The sequence below is a fragment of the Lissotriton helveticus genome, chromosome 4_1 (assembly GCF_964261635.1).
Source record: "Lissotriton helveticus chromosome 4_1, aLisHel1.1, whole genome shotgun sequence".
Classification (NCBI taxonomy): Eukaryota; Metazoa; Chordata; class Amphibia; order Caudata; family Salamandridae; genus Lissotriton; species Lissotriton helveticus.
The window spans coordinates 1,350,461,281-1,350,477,280 of NC_136063.1; positions in this window are offsets into that span (position 1 = coordinate 1,350,461,281).

The following is a 16,000-nucleotide window of genomic DNA, read 5'->3' on the forward strand; positions in this document are numbered from 1 at the left end:
CCTTTTTGAACAGGATCAGGTTGCCTTCATATGCAATTGACAAGGAGCAGATAATATTCACCACATTGCCCACCTAATCCCATTGCCAAAAAATACTGTCTTGCCTTCTCGCTCTAGGTGCGGAGAAGTCATTTGAGATAGTCAGCTGGTCTCTCTTATGAGTGGTACTCCGTAAAATTGGCTTAGGCCCTGGGATGATGTCATGAATAATAGCATCATATGCTTTCCCCACCGCTATGATATGTATTAATGGCCGCTCATCCCAAACTATTCATTTGGAAAGGGGTACCAGGCAAGGCAACCCGTTTTTCCCTAGCGTGGACCCACAGGCAATTAATATCCATCAAGCGGACAATATAGTGGGCATCCCCTTTGGGGGCCATACTCATAAGAACGTTTTGTTCGCTGATGACCTGCTCACTCTCACCCAGCCTGCAAACTCCTTTCCAGCAGGAGTACAGACATTGCTTGCATCTGAAAAAACCTCTGCTTTCCGATTAATATAAGCAAATCTCAAGCATTAACCCTTTACGAAACCTAAATAAGAATTCCCTGCCTTGCAATCCTTTTTCCGCTTTCAATGGGGCCAGCGATCTGTTAAATATTTGGGGCTGAAGCTAACTCCGTCCTTAGGATCCTGGACACCGGCTAACTGGACAGAATATTGTAGGTATTTCCTGAGGAGCTCTGCCGCTGGAAACCTTTGCAGGTATCCTGACTGGGCCGTTTAAATGCCATTCAAATGTCTATCTTACCGAAAACCCTTTACGTTTTTCAAACTTTTCGTACTCCAATTCCACAAAATGATATATTGCACCTTCAACAACAGATACACTCCTTTATCTGGGGTGGAAAGCATCCTTCGAACACAGTGATGATGCTTCCCAGAGCCTGGGGAGGGCTGGCCTGCCCTATTCTCCTCAAATACTAGTGGGCGGCCCACTTACACTATATTTCAAAATGTGTAACTCAGGAAAGTGAAAAACACTGGTCTCACATGGACTGGGCAGTGGCCTATCGACCCCTTTGGGATTTGGCATGGCTTCCCAAATATGCAAGTCTGTGGAGCGCAAATATTGCTGCTCCAACAAAAGCTGTACTGGAAATCTGGGACAAATTGTGTTGACATGCTAGGCACGCGCGTCAACAACGAATAATACTCACGAGATGTGTTTTCTTTTAAGGCGCTTCCATGGGTATGTAGGATGTATGGGTCGCGTGGAAATGTGGTGTTTCGAAAGGGAGTGAAAAGTGGTTGGCCGCGGAGCGGGGGCTGATCGGCATTCAGAGGCTGGAGACGTTGGTGTCTGGATATCTCATTAAAGACCTCGTTACCTTGAAATCTTGGATTGTGCATTTCTTCTTTCCTGGAAAGGAATCTTTCTTCCTCCACAATGGCGACGATCGGGAACGCACTTCGGCGTTAGTTTTTGTGATTTTTAAGCAATTTCTCGAGGATTTACTTACACGGATGTTTTTATTGGTTACCTTCTAAAGCAGTTGTCTTGCTAATTACTATTGGATATTGTGCACGAACGCCATTGGACATATATAACTGCGTTTTCTTTCACTGCTTTTCATTGGCTGATGTATGAACACTTCATTGGATAAAGTTCATCACCCTATCCTGTATTTCAAAAGGACATTCATGATTCCTCTTACAGCTGGGCCAGAATTGGATTGTTTTCTACCGCCAATTTGGGTAAACTCAAACTTAATTGCAAAAGTATACTTACCTAATTACTACAGCAGCGCTGTGGACTGGAAGAACAACTGTAAGTATACTTCTGTGACACGCACACATTCAGCCTGTTATTGCTGTAAATAACGAAGGGAAAGAAGTTTGTTTTGGGTTTATATTTGGCATACATAGAAATTAACTATTTTATTGTGTTTATACAAAAATAGGATACAGGAATCCAAAATATGTCAGGAATTCAACCGCCACCTTCATTCTTATCTATACCAGGTGATCCACAAATTGAGTGGGAAATATGGGAAGCAATGTTTTTAGCTTATGTGGATGTGCTTGAAGGAGAAGAATGTGAAGCGGACAGGAAATTAGCTTTACTTAAACATTGTCTTGGAGGTATTGCTCTTAAAGAATTCAAAAGTCTACCTCCTTTGAGTAACACTTCAAATTTGAACAAATATCAAATTGCTTCTAAACAGCTTGCCATCAGATATGGGAGGAAAATAAATCTGGTCATGGAAATATTCAAATTTTACTCTAGGAAACAAAATAGTGATGAGTCTATTGACAATTATGTTTCTGCTTTAAGAGCATTGGCAGTTGCATGTGACTTCGAACATATCAATTATGACCAGGTATTAAGGGACCAAATTTTAATGCGCACTAATAATAAAAAAAAAACAGCAAAGGTTATGGACCACTACTGACATGTCGCTCAATGCGGCAATTGAAATAGCAAAGTCTATTGAACATTCAGAGAAGTTTGTAGATGACATTAGATCAAGTGATAAGTCTGATGTGCATATTGTCAATATGGAGAATGGCAAGCAAAAAGATCTGGACAAACAAAAAAAGTTTATAAATCAAAGGAATGATAATCAATACAGAAAAGGAAATTGGAATAGATGGCAAAAACCAGATTCAAGGATGAATAATTGGCAGAGACCAGATTCAAGAATGTATAGCACTAATTGTTTCAGATGTGGGAGTGGCTGTCATTTTGGGAATTCTAAGTCATGTCCAGCCTTGGAGAAAGTGTGCACAACATGTAATAAAAAAGGACATTTTTCAAGAGTATGTAGATCAGCTCCGAGAAGAATCAGTTTCATTCATGGACAAGAGCCTTATGATACAAGTGACTGTGAATTTGATGTTAACACTATAATGTGTGTAAACAAAAATACGGGCTGTAAGAAATTTCCCTCTTGTGAAATCACTATTGATGGAATTCCAACTAAAGTATTTGTTGATTCTTGTTCATGGTATACAATTCTACCTTGCACCTTGGTTGAATCTCATTGGCCTAATGTCAAACTGTTACAACCTGACATAGCACCTAGTGCCTACACTGGGCATAAATTACAGCTCAATGGTTATTTTATAGATGAAATTAATTTTAAGAACCGCAGTACACGAGGAAAAATGTATGTTACAAAGGCTGGAGAATCACTACTTGGCTGGTCACATCAAGAGCAGCTTGGCATTAAACTAGATCCTAATGCTGATCCACCTGTGTATTCTATTGATGATTCTATTATGTCAATAAGTAGTGGGGATCTGTTAATTCTAGAAATCAAAAAGAAATTTCCTACATTATTTTGTAATAGTCTAGGCAAGTACAAAGGATTTGAACATCGCATAAAGGTACATCCCGATGCTTTACCTATTCGGCATAGAGTCAGGAATGTTCCACTGTCATATAGAATTAAATTGAAGGAAATGCTAAATGAGATGTGTGAAAAGAAGATAATAGAACCTATTGAGTCATCTCCTTGGGTTTCTCCAGTAGTGATTTCAATCAAATCTGGAGGGGATCTTCGTCTGTGCATAGATTTACGCAGTTTAAACAATGCTATTTGCGTGGATTCACTTCCTCTGCCAAATTTACACAATATGGTATCGACGTTGGATAATGCACAAGTGTTTTCTTGTCTGGATCTTGCAAGTGCACATCACCAAGTAGTCCTTCATGAAGATTCAAGGGATTTAACTGCGTTTATAACGCCTGAGGGTTTATACAGATTTTGTAGAATGCCTTTTGGTTTAGTCAGTGCTGCTGCGGTCTTCCAAAGGTTGATGAAGGAAACTTGAAATGGTCTAACAGGAGCTGTGGCCTTCCAGGATGATATTTTGTTTTTTGGAAAAGATGATAATGAACATGATAAAAATTTTATGGAAGTACTAAATGCTCTTTCGAACAAAGGTTTGACACTCCGTGCTAACAAATGTAGATTCAGAAAAAAGGAAGTGGAATATTTGGGACATTGCATAAGTGGAGATGGAATCAAGCCTAAAGCGTCACATTTGGAAAATATCAGCAAAGCACCTATTCCTCAAAACAAGGATCAATTAGTAGCCTTTTTAGGATTAGTGGAGTTTTATGCTCAGTTCATTCCAAACTATGCTAGTGCAATTGAACCTTTTAGGTCTCTTTTAAAGAAAAATGCAAAATATGTATGGACAGACGCTATGACAAAGACACTCAATACTGTAAAAGATATGATGGTCAAGGCTCCTTGTCTTAAACCATTTGTCATTGGAAAAAAATGTATTGTGATGGTTGATGCAAGTGATTGTGGTTTAGGGGCTGTTTTGATCCAAGAAGAATGGGGTAAGGAATGGATAGTAGCATATGCGTCTAGAACATTAAGAGAGTCTGAACGTCATTATTCTGTGATTGAGAGGGAGCTTTTAGCGTTTGTTTGGGGGGCTGAACATTTTAGACCATTCTTGTGGGGAACTAAATTCGTTATTAAGTCAGACCATAAACCTTTAGTGCACATATTATCACCTGGTGGGGGACGTACACTTTCATCAAGATTAGCCAGGCTTTCTTCCAGGTTGCAAAACTTTCGTTACTCTTTAGAATATATTCCTGGGAAATCTAATATTCATGCTGATTGCATGTCAAGACTTCCCTTAGCATGTAAGGATTCAGACAATGTTGATAAGGATGAATGTGAAGTAGCTTATGTTGTAGGTGATTTGATTTTAGTATTTGGTGAGGACTCGGTAGTACAAGAACAAATGTGGAATGAGGAAATGGATAAAGATTTAGAACTTAAGGAAGTAAAGAAATTTATATTAGGTAGTTGGCCAGAAGGGAAAAGATTTGATGGAGGTTTGATGAGTTTTTATAAAATTAAAGATGAAATAGCTGTGGAGAATGGTATTGTGTTAAGAGGGGATACAATTATCCCACCTTTTGGACTTAGGAAGAAATTTCTTGATCTGGCTCATGAAGGGCATTTTGAAATTTCGCTTACTAGGAAACGGTTGAAAGACAATTTTTGGTGGCCGGGGATTGATTCATATGTTGAACATCAAGTGAGGTCATGTGAATTGTGAATGAATAGTGAAAATCAGCCAAAGAATTGTCCACTATTCCACAACCTGTAGAATTACCGGTTTCGCCTTAGAATAAACGTGGTATTGACATTATTGGGCCTTTTATCATTTTACCACAACAATACTCATTTGGAACAGTACTTATGGACTATTTTTCCAAATGGCCAGAAATTAAAATGGTTAAAGAGGTTACTGCTGATGCTATTATACAATTTATGGATGACATTTTTTGTAGAGAAGGTATTCCCCATGAGGTTGTAACGGATAATGGGCCTCAATTTGTTAGCAAGCAGATGGAGAACTATTTTTCAAGATATGGTATTTCTCATAAAAGGATTGCTGTGTTCCATCCGGAAGTCAATGGTCAGATAGAGAGATTTAACAGAGTGGTCAAAGAGGCAATTCAATTGGCTGTTAAAGGAGGATTATGTTGGAACAACTCCAAATGCTGTTACGCTTTTATCTCCTTTTGAGCTATTAAGAGGGCGTACCATGGTGGCTGAAAAACAAGGATAAAGGTCGTATTGATTTTGCTGAGGTTGATTTTAAGGAGATTCGTAGGAAAGTTGATGCATATAAAATGAAAATGAAAAATGATTTGTTAAAGAGGAAGACATGTAGGGAGGTTTCTGTTCAAGTGGGAGATTTTGTGCGATTAAAAAAAGGTAATTTTGTGCACAAGGGGTTAGTAAAATGGTCTGATCCTATAGAAGTAATTGAAGTATTCAGGAATGCAGTAAGGGTAATGGATGGAAGTGTTTGGAACTTCACCAGAGTGTCTAAGTTTAGTAATGGGAAAAACATTTCTATTGATGATTCTTCTAACGTATTCTTGGATGTTACAATTGATAATACAGAGGAATCTGAGCCTATTACCTCTTTGAATGAATCCTGTGATTCTATTTCTTTTGATTCATTGAGAAGTTCAAGAATCCGCAGACCACCAATTAGATTCAAGGATTTTGTACTCACTTAAAAAACAAAAAAAAAGGAGGGAGGGGTGTTGTATGTTATTATTCGTAGTTGACGCGCATGCTAGGCGCGCGCGTCAACAACGAATAATACTCACGAGATGTGTTTTCTTTTAAGGTGCTTCCGTGGGTATGTAGAATGTATGGGTCACGAGGGAATGTGATGTTTCGAAAGGGAGTGAATGGTGGTTGGCCAGGGAGCGGGGGTTGATCGGCATTCAGAGGCTGGAGACGTTGGTGTTTGGATATCACATTAAAGACCTCGTTACCTTGAAATCTTGGATTGTGCATTTCTTCTTTCCTGGAAAGGAATCTTTCTTCCTCCACAAATTGGTTTTGGAGCAAGGCCACACCACTTTCCCCCCACTTAATACTCCCTTTGCACGCAATCTCGATTTTACACCAGCCTTACAACCACAGTAGGAAGAAGAGGGCTGTCATGCCCATGGAAAACACACAAGGTGATGGACGGAATGTTGCACTTTGGCAAAACATTCAACCCCCAGTCACAGATCTGGGTTTAATTCATCGTTATGTTGCTCACCATGCCACTTCAGTTCAGACATAGCCATACGCAAATCCGTCTTGACCCTGTGCCTCATAGTAACAGTCCAGCCGGAACTGCCAAGCCATGTCTTCCCTGGACCGGAATCAAGCATCCTAAAAAAACTATGGATTTAGGCCCAGATCTCTGTACTGGGGTGAATGTATGACATTGTTCTGCATTCTGTCCATCAATACTTCTTTTTGCATTGGTCACCCCGAGAGGGACGGCTATGCTCAGACGTGAGTCCCATGCTCTCCATGCCACTGGAAATCAAGCTATCGTGGCTGAAGAGGGGTGAAACCCCGAAACTGGTCCTAGGATGCTTGTTTCCAGTCCAGGGAGGACCCGGCCTGGCAGTTCGGGCTGGACTGTTCCCATTGGGCGCACGGTCAAGACCGATTTGCATATGGCTGGGTCCAAACTGGAATGGCATAGTGAGCAAAAAACTATAGATTTAGGCCCAGATCTCTGTATTGGGGTGAATGTATGATATTTTTCTGCATTCATTTCTGTCCATCAATAATTCTTTTTGCATTTGTCACCCCGTGTGGGACGGGTATGCTCAGACGTGAGTCCCGTGCTCTCCATGCCACTGGAAATCAAGCTATCCTGGCTGAAGAGGGGTGAAATCCCAAAACCGGTCCTAGGATGCTTGTTTCCAGTCCAGGGATGACGTGGCCTGGCAGTTCGGACTGGAATGTTCCCATTGGGCGCAGGGTGAAGACTGATTTGCATATGGCTGGGTCCAAAGGGGAATGGCACGGTGAGCAAAAAAGTGATGGATTTAGGCCCAGATCTCTCTACTTGGGTGAATGTATGACATTGTTCTGCATTCTGTCCATAAATAGTTCTTTTTGCATTTGTCCCCCTGAATGGGACAGGTATGCTCAGACGTGAGTCCCGTGCTCTCCATGCCACTGGAAATCAAGCTATCCTGGCTGAAGAGGGATGAAACCCCGAAACCGGTCCTAGAATGCTTGTTTCCAGTCCAGGGAGGACCTGGCCAGGCAGTTTGGGCTGGACTTTTCCCATTGGGCGCAGGGTCAAGACTGATTTGCATATGGCTGGGTCCAAACTGGAATGGCACGGTGAGCAAAAAAACAATGGATTTAGGCTCAGATCTCTATACTGGGGTGAATGTATGACATTGTTCTGCATTCTGTCCATCAATAGTTCTTTTTGCATTGGTCACCCTTAGTGGGACGGCTATGCTCAGACGTGAGTCCCATGCTCTCCATGCCACTGGAAATAAAGCTATCCTGGCTGAAGAGGGGTGAAACCCCGAACCGGTCCTAGGATGTTTGTTTCCAGTCCAGGGAGGACCTGGCCTTGCAGTTCGGGCTGGACTGTTCCCATTGGGCGCACGGTCAAGACTGATTTGCATATGGCTGGGTCCAAACTGGAATTGCATGGTGTGCAAAAAACGATGGATTTAGGCCCAGATCTCTGTACTGGGGTGAATGTATGATATTTTTCAGCATTAATGTCTGTCCATCAATAGTTCTTTTTGCATTTGTCCCCCTGAGTGGGACAGGTATGCTCAGGCGTGAGTCCCATGCTCTCCATGCCACTGGAAATTAAGCTATCCTGGCTGAAGAGGGGTGAAACCCCAAAACCGGTCCTAGAATGCTTGTTTCCAGTCCAGCGAGGACCTGGCCTGGTTGTTTGGGCTGGACTGTTCCCATTGGGCGCAGGGTCAATACTCATTTGCATATGGCTGGGTCCAACTGGAATGGCATAGTGAGCAAAAAAACGATGGATTTAGGCCCAGACCTCAGCACTGGGGTGAATGTATGACATTCTTCTGCATTCTGTCCATCAATAGTTCTTTTTGCATTTGTCATTCAGCCATTGTAAAAAGGACTTTCATCTTCCCGAGTCTACCAGATTGCAGAACAACCAGCTGCGTCACTGGGCTCTCCACCCCTCCAACGTTCAGTGTGCAACAAACCAGCTTACTCCTTTTGAGACTCTTGTTCGCTCATTTGATGGGACATGAGGGCCCATTTTTCATACACACCAAGTCCTTCACCATTCCGCTCCTACACACACATATTGAGTGCAATGGCAAGCAGATTTAACAGAGGAAAACCCACTAGAAAAAATGCTGACAACTGTGGTGAGATATCTCTTTTAGCAGGAGCATACCCCAGCTTGAGAAGTCATACAAAGTGATGACAAGATGGTACCTCACACAAGCTTGGCTCCACTCCATATTTCCGACCTCCTTACCTCTCGGTTTTCACTGCACTTCAGCCCCTGGAGATTATTCCCATAGATGGTGGTCACGCTTAACTATTGCAATGTTCTGGAAGGAAATTCTTAGCCACATTAAAGGGTTCTTAGGCTTTCCACTCTCGAACTCAGCCTACAGTGGTCCTTGGCATCCGCCCCTTGCAATTGAACACTGTAAAACATGCTGAATGGTGTCTGATTAGTCATTTGATGAGCGCCAGCAAGCATATTATTGCTTTGCTTTGGAATAAAACCATTGCCCCACCGATTGCTCAATGCTTTGCACTCCTATAGCATGCCTTGACCCTGGAACTCCTCCCACATAAGATGGCGCACAGAGAAGGTAAATTCGCCCATATTTGACAACCTCTGACAAATTATTTTACACAACTGGACACTAATGTTTCATAATCCTAGACTGAAGGCCCTTCAACTGTTTGATTAAAATAACCTTGCACCCTATGAATTGCCCATACAAGAGCGGTCACCTAATGTTCACGCTGCCTCATTCTCTTCTATACAGGCGCCCATGCTCTTCCACCGTTTCTCTCAGTCTCTTTCTGCCCCCCCGGACTCCCTGGAATGACTGTGAGATCCTTATGCTTCCATCAACCCTAGGTCAGTTTGTTACCATTGTTCAAATTTATCTCATTCAGTATTGATGAATTCTGTTTCTTTGATAACATGCTGCCCTAGTATTTGTTGGACGCCTTTCCAGATATCAGTCCTTATGCTGCCATGTGTGCTATGTGCCATTATTTTATCTTTGTTGGCAGATCATGTCATCCTTAACGTTCAGGAATGCTGTATGCTTTCTTAAGCTTTTGTAAGATGATTCTTCTATTTTTTTATGCTATAAAAACCTGCTAATAAAAAGATATTCAGCAAAAAATAAAAGTCACAGTTGTGTCAGATTCTGATATGTGGAAATCCCACCATGTGAAAATCCCCCATGTGTATATTTGTATGCATTTTCAAGGTAAAACTATAACTGTTTTGGCTTGTATGCAGGATTACTGAATTCTTTAACTATTTCATAAATCAAATTTTACCGTAAAAACACTGAACCTAATGACAGACTAAAATTCTGCTTTTTATTGCTTACATTTTGGTGAATGGAGTCGAAAACATTTGTCCTGAAACTGAACCATTCCTAAAATACAACACCTAGATATGTGTGAAATTGTTGTTGCATCGGCAAAATCTAATGTAATTGCAAAATGTTGCTTTATGGCGAAATATGCCTCATTTTCACCAGTTAGCGCTATGTGAAGTTATGTGTGTTGTTTGTCCATAGAAAGTGGGTTAAAGTAGGAAATAACTTGACTAGAGACACTTTAAAAAGGAACATTTTCTAGCTGAATTGGGTTTAGCTTACATAGACAATTTACTCAAGATACTTGCGAAATGTACTCTGCAAAATACATTCTATTCATAAAAATTATGAAAAAATCCTAATTTATAATACACCTACAAAATGATCTGAAGGAGAATTGTTAGATTTGAATTCTCAGATGAACTAAAAAATCATATGCAGAGCCTGGGTTTGTACATAACAACGATAGCAAATTACTAAATTAGTAAAGCTTTCAGGATTTACAAGCTAATAGCAGAGATCTGCATCAACAGCTCTATATTATGGGTTCATCAGAGGAAACACCTGTCTTCTCAGTTGATAGGTTTCATGTTAAATGATACTCTGCAAAAAATACTGGAACAATGAAGCATGCCGCTCTCTGTATTTGCTGTCTTCAGCAAAGCCAGAGCTAAAGAATGTAATTGGCAATGTAATTACCCCTTTTAGAATATCATTCGGGAGCCAAGGACTGATGATACATCAACGACCCAGGTGCTGCTAAGGAAACACAACCTTATTACCATTCGCACAATTCCAACCCCATTTGCAGTCCAAAGCCTGCAAGACGCTTGATTAGCTGGTACTGCTCTCAGCTGACAGCATGGCGAATCTAATATAAATGTTGTGTGTTTGGCGAGCTTAAATGGCTCTTCAGCTCTGGGTTAGTCAGTCATGCAAACGCTGTCACTTTGTGCTGTGCTGTTGGCCTCCTTCCTTTATTCTCCTTTACTGTCACACTGTTGGTGATTTGCAATAAAATCATGTCTGTATGCTGCTAGGTTTTGTTTGAGTTTATATCAACTGAATAATTCTTGTTTTTAGTGTTAGCCCCTGAAGCAGCTGCGTTTAGATGTTGCAGTTTATCCTATAAGACAATATGGCAGTCATAGACTCAATGCAAAAGTACAAAATGGGTGAAAGAAAGTCCCAGGAGATATATTGAACATCTGTAAGAGTTTAACAAATAGAACTAGGGTGAATAACAAAAGGCTTTTCTGGCGATCCCTTCAATTGAGAAACAAAACCCAGTTCCCCTTTCTGCTGCACATTATTAGATTATTAGATCGTTTTGTACGGTAGCCATTTGTTTTTCCAAGGAAAATGGCTGGGGTATGAACCTATATGAGTCACCATATGTGTTACAATAACTACTGTGAATGACGCTGCTTATACGTCGTGACCCTAACCATGAGTGGTAACGGTGGAAACGGTGGAAACGATATATAGATGACATATTTATGTTATGGACCGAATCCTCTGACAATCTCTTACTGTTCCAACATTGGTTAAACAACAATAGCGGAGGTTTAAAATACACCCTGTCCACCAGTACTGAATCCATCACATTTCTAGACTTGGAGATAAGACACACTGATGGTCGTCTTACCACCTGTCTACACCGTAAACCTACAGAGCGAAACACTCTGTTAGAATACAGCAGCCACCACCCCAGGGCCTTACGCGACTCACTCCCCTTTTCCCAGTTTTTGCGCATCAGGCGTAACTGCTATTTTAAAGAAGATTACTTCACAGAGGCCAAAACACTCAGTAAGAAACTCAGAAACCGTGGCTATCCCAGGAAATTGGTACGTCGCTCCCTCAAAAGGGCTCGGTATTGCCCAAGAGAAGCCCTCTTGGAACCCAAACAAAAGAAAGAACAAGATAGGCTAATCTGTGTGACCACCTTTTCCCCTGTTTCCAATGCAGTCAGAAAAAGTGTGTTGAAACACTGGCCGGTTCTCAATGCAGGTCAACTGACTCTGGACCGCCCCATGTTTGCTTTTAAAAGAGCCAAGAATTTAAAGGACCATCTGGTCAGAGCATCCCTACCACAGCAACCCCTCAAAACCACAATAAATGATGCATGGGGTCTGCCGCCACTCTTGGGCCATTCAAAATGTGGAAACTGTGTATGTTGCGACTCAACCATTGAAGGCAAAACTTTTGAGTATGGAAATATAAAATTTGACCGTAAATACTTTTCTAACTGCAACTCCGCAAATCTTGTATATGCTATTTTATGTCCATGCATGCTCATTTACATAGGCCAAACGAGCCAGAAAGTGAAACTACGAATTGGCCAACACAGAAGCAGGATAAGGTGCAAGACAGCTAATGCACCGCTTGTTGAACATTTTTCAGAAAAAGGTCACAGTGACAAGACTTGGTATGGACTGTGATAACAATCATCAAACCCCCCCTAGAGGAGCAGACATGTCCCTTTTGCTCAACAAGGAGGAACTCCATTGGATCGTTAAAACCAACAGCATCAGGAATGGCCTGAATCGTCTCGAAGATTGGACCTCCCTACTGTAAACAAAGCTTACATGAAATAACCCTCTAATTGTTATTCTATGTACTGCAATGTGCCTGATTAACTTGAACAATGTTTGCTCTTTTCACAATATTCACCACCTTAAGATGGCCGCCGCGTCTGCACACCATGACCAGAGGTTTCACTTCCCCAGCCCTTTTTCACTGTTCACAGCCTAACCGGCTCTCACTTTCGCAGTCCACCCTCGCTTTCTGCAGACCACATGGTCCTTTAAAAACTTGCCATTAGTGAGTTCTCTAACACCAGAACCCCACCATCCGCCACAGCGCCGCCGACTTCTGCATGTAAGTAACCCGCACGCGCCGTTTCTGTTATCACTCTATTCCCACCATTCCCTGCTGGGTAATTGACTCCACTGAACTTTGTCCCCAGATTGAGCTATTATGCTCCCAATCCAGATGACTTCCCACGCTGGACAGGGCAGTACCGGTAATTATTCTACCAGTAGCACGCCATGCCGCTCACCCACCCTGGTCGCATTCGACCCTTTTTAATACTCAACCATTATTTTTCCAGATTCCTCCATTGTTCATGGTATCTGCTGATCCGTTGAATTGCCTGATGTGATACGCGTAGGTTTAGCCTCCATTTTTCCCAGTCGCATGCTCCGTGTCAATGTTCACGTGCACTAATAACGGTTGTGCCCTTCACTACATGACTGCGGCACGGAACCCGGCTCAGCCTCCATCCACAATTGTGTTTTATAGTATAAAGACCTTCACTGCCAGCCATCTTCAACTACTCATTTCCGACCGTTCTCACTCCGGTCACTATGTCACATCGAAATCCGGAACATTTGTCTCCATCACTGTGCCTAAATAGTCCGCCCTCACGGGACTTGATATTTTGCTCCTCAATGCCGACTGTTCTCACTCCGGTCACTATGTCACATCGAAATTCGGAACATTTGTCTCCATCACTGCGCCTAAATAGTCTGCCCTCAAGGGGCTTGATATTTTGCTCCTCAATGCGCCGTTATTTTTGTCATCACTGGCACTCAAATACACCCCTCTCACACGATGAAGTTATTTCCGTGTTGTATTTCACAGTCCTGAACACTGAGTTCCACAAATGCGCAGTTTTTCTCTACCACGAGCACATAAATATACTCTGTTATAATGGAAGAGATGAGGTTGCAAGTTTCCAATACAACATGCCTAATATCATGTATTTCTTCTCCCCTTTTCTCCTCCTTTTTCCCATGTAATGTATAAATGTATAGAATTGCGTTAAAAGGCAGTGTAATATTTATAGACAACAATGACTATATTTTTGTCCTGATGATGATGCCCCTCATTTAACTTAGGCATCGAAACGTCGTCGACCAAAAAACCCCCGTATGCAATATGACATTTAAAATATTGTGAAATGCAATGGTGTGGTTATAACAATCTCTGTCTGTAACACTGACTACAAGTACACAGACATATTTTTGCTTTGCTCCTTTTACCGTTCTGTTCGTTGTTTTGTCTGAATGTTGTGGGTCACGGCTGTGCCCACTTGTTATTAATGTGTTCATTCAGTTTTTATTAAGAAAATTGTTAAATAAATTCCTTGTCCGGCTGGACAAAAGACATAACACTTATCAGGTGTGTGAATATTAGCTCAGTATACCATTGTGTCCACGAGTAGGGACCACTGTTTTTTGTAACCTAACCATGAGCGGGTCAGAGGTAAGGCACACTTTATCAAACCCGATAAAAATCGACTAAGTGGGAATTCATAATTTCTCAAATGTTATAAATTGTTTTTATTTTTGGGGAATAACGTGTTGGTTTTGGTAATTATCAAACGAAAATATGCATGTCACAGTAAATATTGTTCACTTTTCCCTTATTGAATTCCGGCAGGTTTTACTTGTCGAATAGTAAATAAGGGTGATGACTTTATCACAACAGACATTTAACGGGTGTGGTTAATTCCACCTAACTTGGAATTTCGACTCATGGGCAATAATACGTTTGAGAAGTGGTATGAAGACTCTGACCCAGGGCCTTTTCTTCTGAAAACAAACTGAATTGTCTAGGTGAAAAACATTCTGGGCAAAACATGCAGAAATAGGTGTTGAAACAAATGTATTTGCCTATCAATCATCACTTCAGCGTTATTGATGTCTGCTGTGTAATAATTTCAGAAGGGTGAATCAGAATTTATTAATGAGAGGATGGTACAATAGTAGGACCAAGGGTCAGTATTTGATTGTTACACTTTTCAAAAGTCGGCAATGTGTCTCCCTCTACAGGTCGAGCACATCCTGTAATCAATGATGACTCAAGGTGTGATAATTGGCTTATGGTCATAGCCATCAATCTGAAATCATAGTGCATAGCCAGCTAGGTTTGACAGAACTATCACAATGGGTACTCAGAAGAAAAAAAAATACGCCTAGATGGTTCGTGAATTCCCCTTATTCCTCGACATGTGTTCTCCAACTGCTTTGGAGAAATTAATAGCAATTGTGCACCTCCAAAGAACCATGAACACTCACCGGAGCGGAGGGGAGGCGATGAAGCCCTCCAGTGTAGCCGCCACTGCCATAAGTCACATACTGCTGAGGATTGCGCCGCCGCCCCGGGACTACAACACCCGGCAGCGCTGCTTTGCCACGCAACGAGAGCGCCAGGAGGTGCCTTTAAACTGCGCTCTGCCCCGCGTCGCGGGACGCCGAGCGAAGCCCGGGCCACGGGCGGGCCCTCTGTGGCCCTCAGAGGCCAGAGGAGGCCGGGCAGGGCCACGGACTTTGAGTCTCCACGTAAGGACTTGCACTGCCAAGTGAGCCCTTTATCATATTTCATTGGCTAAGGGGTAAAGTGCTTTTGAAGCTTGTTTTTTTTTCTCTATATTGACGATGTCTAAAGCAAAACAAGATAGGACCACATCAGGGCTAGGTACTATGGGTAACTATTTGGTAAAAAAGGTAACTCAGATCAATAGCGAGCGTAGGGCCTCATTAAGACGTGGAAGTGATCGGGTGCCAGACGATGATATGCCGTCATTAGCTGTAGATTCAGGCATAGTTGATATACCTGAAGTGAGCAATATGTCTGTTATAGCGGTTGAAGCGCAGGTTCATGCTGACTTCCAGGAAAATGTATCCAACATATCTATTGAGGCATCAGAGCAGCCTTTGCCTTCCCCTTCCCCTAGACCAGTGAGATCATGTAGAAAGCCACTGACCAAACGCGGGGGGAAGCATGGAAAGAAAAGAGTAGAAACAGCACAACCGGTGCCAAATAGCCATGCTAGTGGACCTGATTCACATGCAGGTAACAATGTAGCTGGCATAAATATTAATCTGGAGCAATTTGCCTTTTTGATCAGTACCCTCGAAGAAAAATTAGAGGCAAAGTTTGTGGAATTAATGAAACCCCTGACAGCTAAATTGGATAGTGTGGCCCTAGAAGTTAATAGACTAGGTGCATTGATAACAACACATTTGTCTTCTACTCCAGGCGTAAAACCTAGGGATGTGGAGAAGGGTCATAATAGAGATGAGCAGGGTACTGGTAGAACG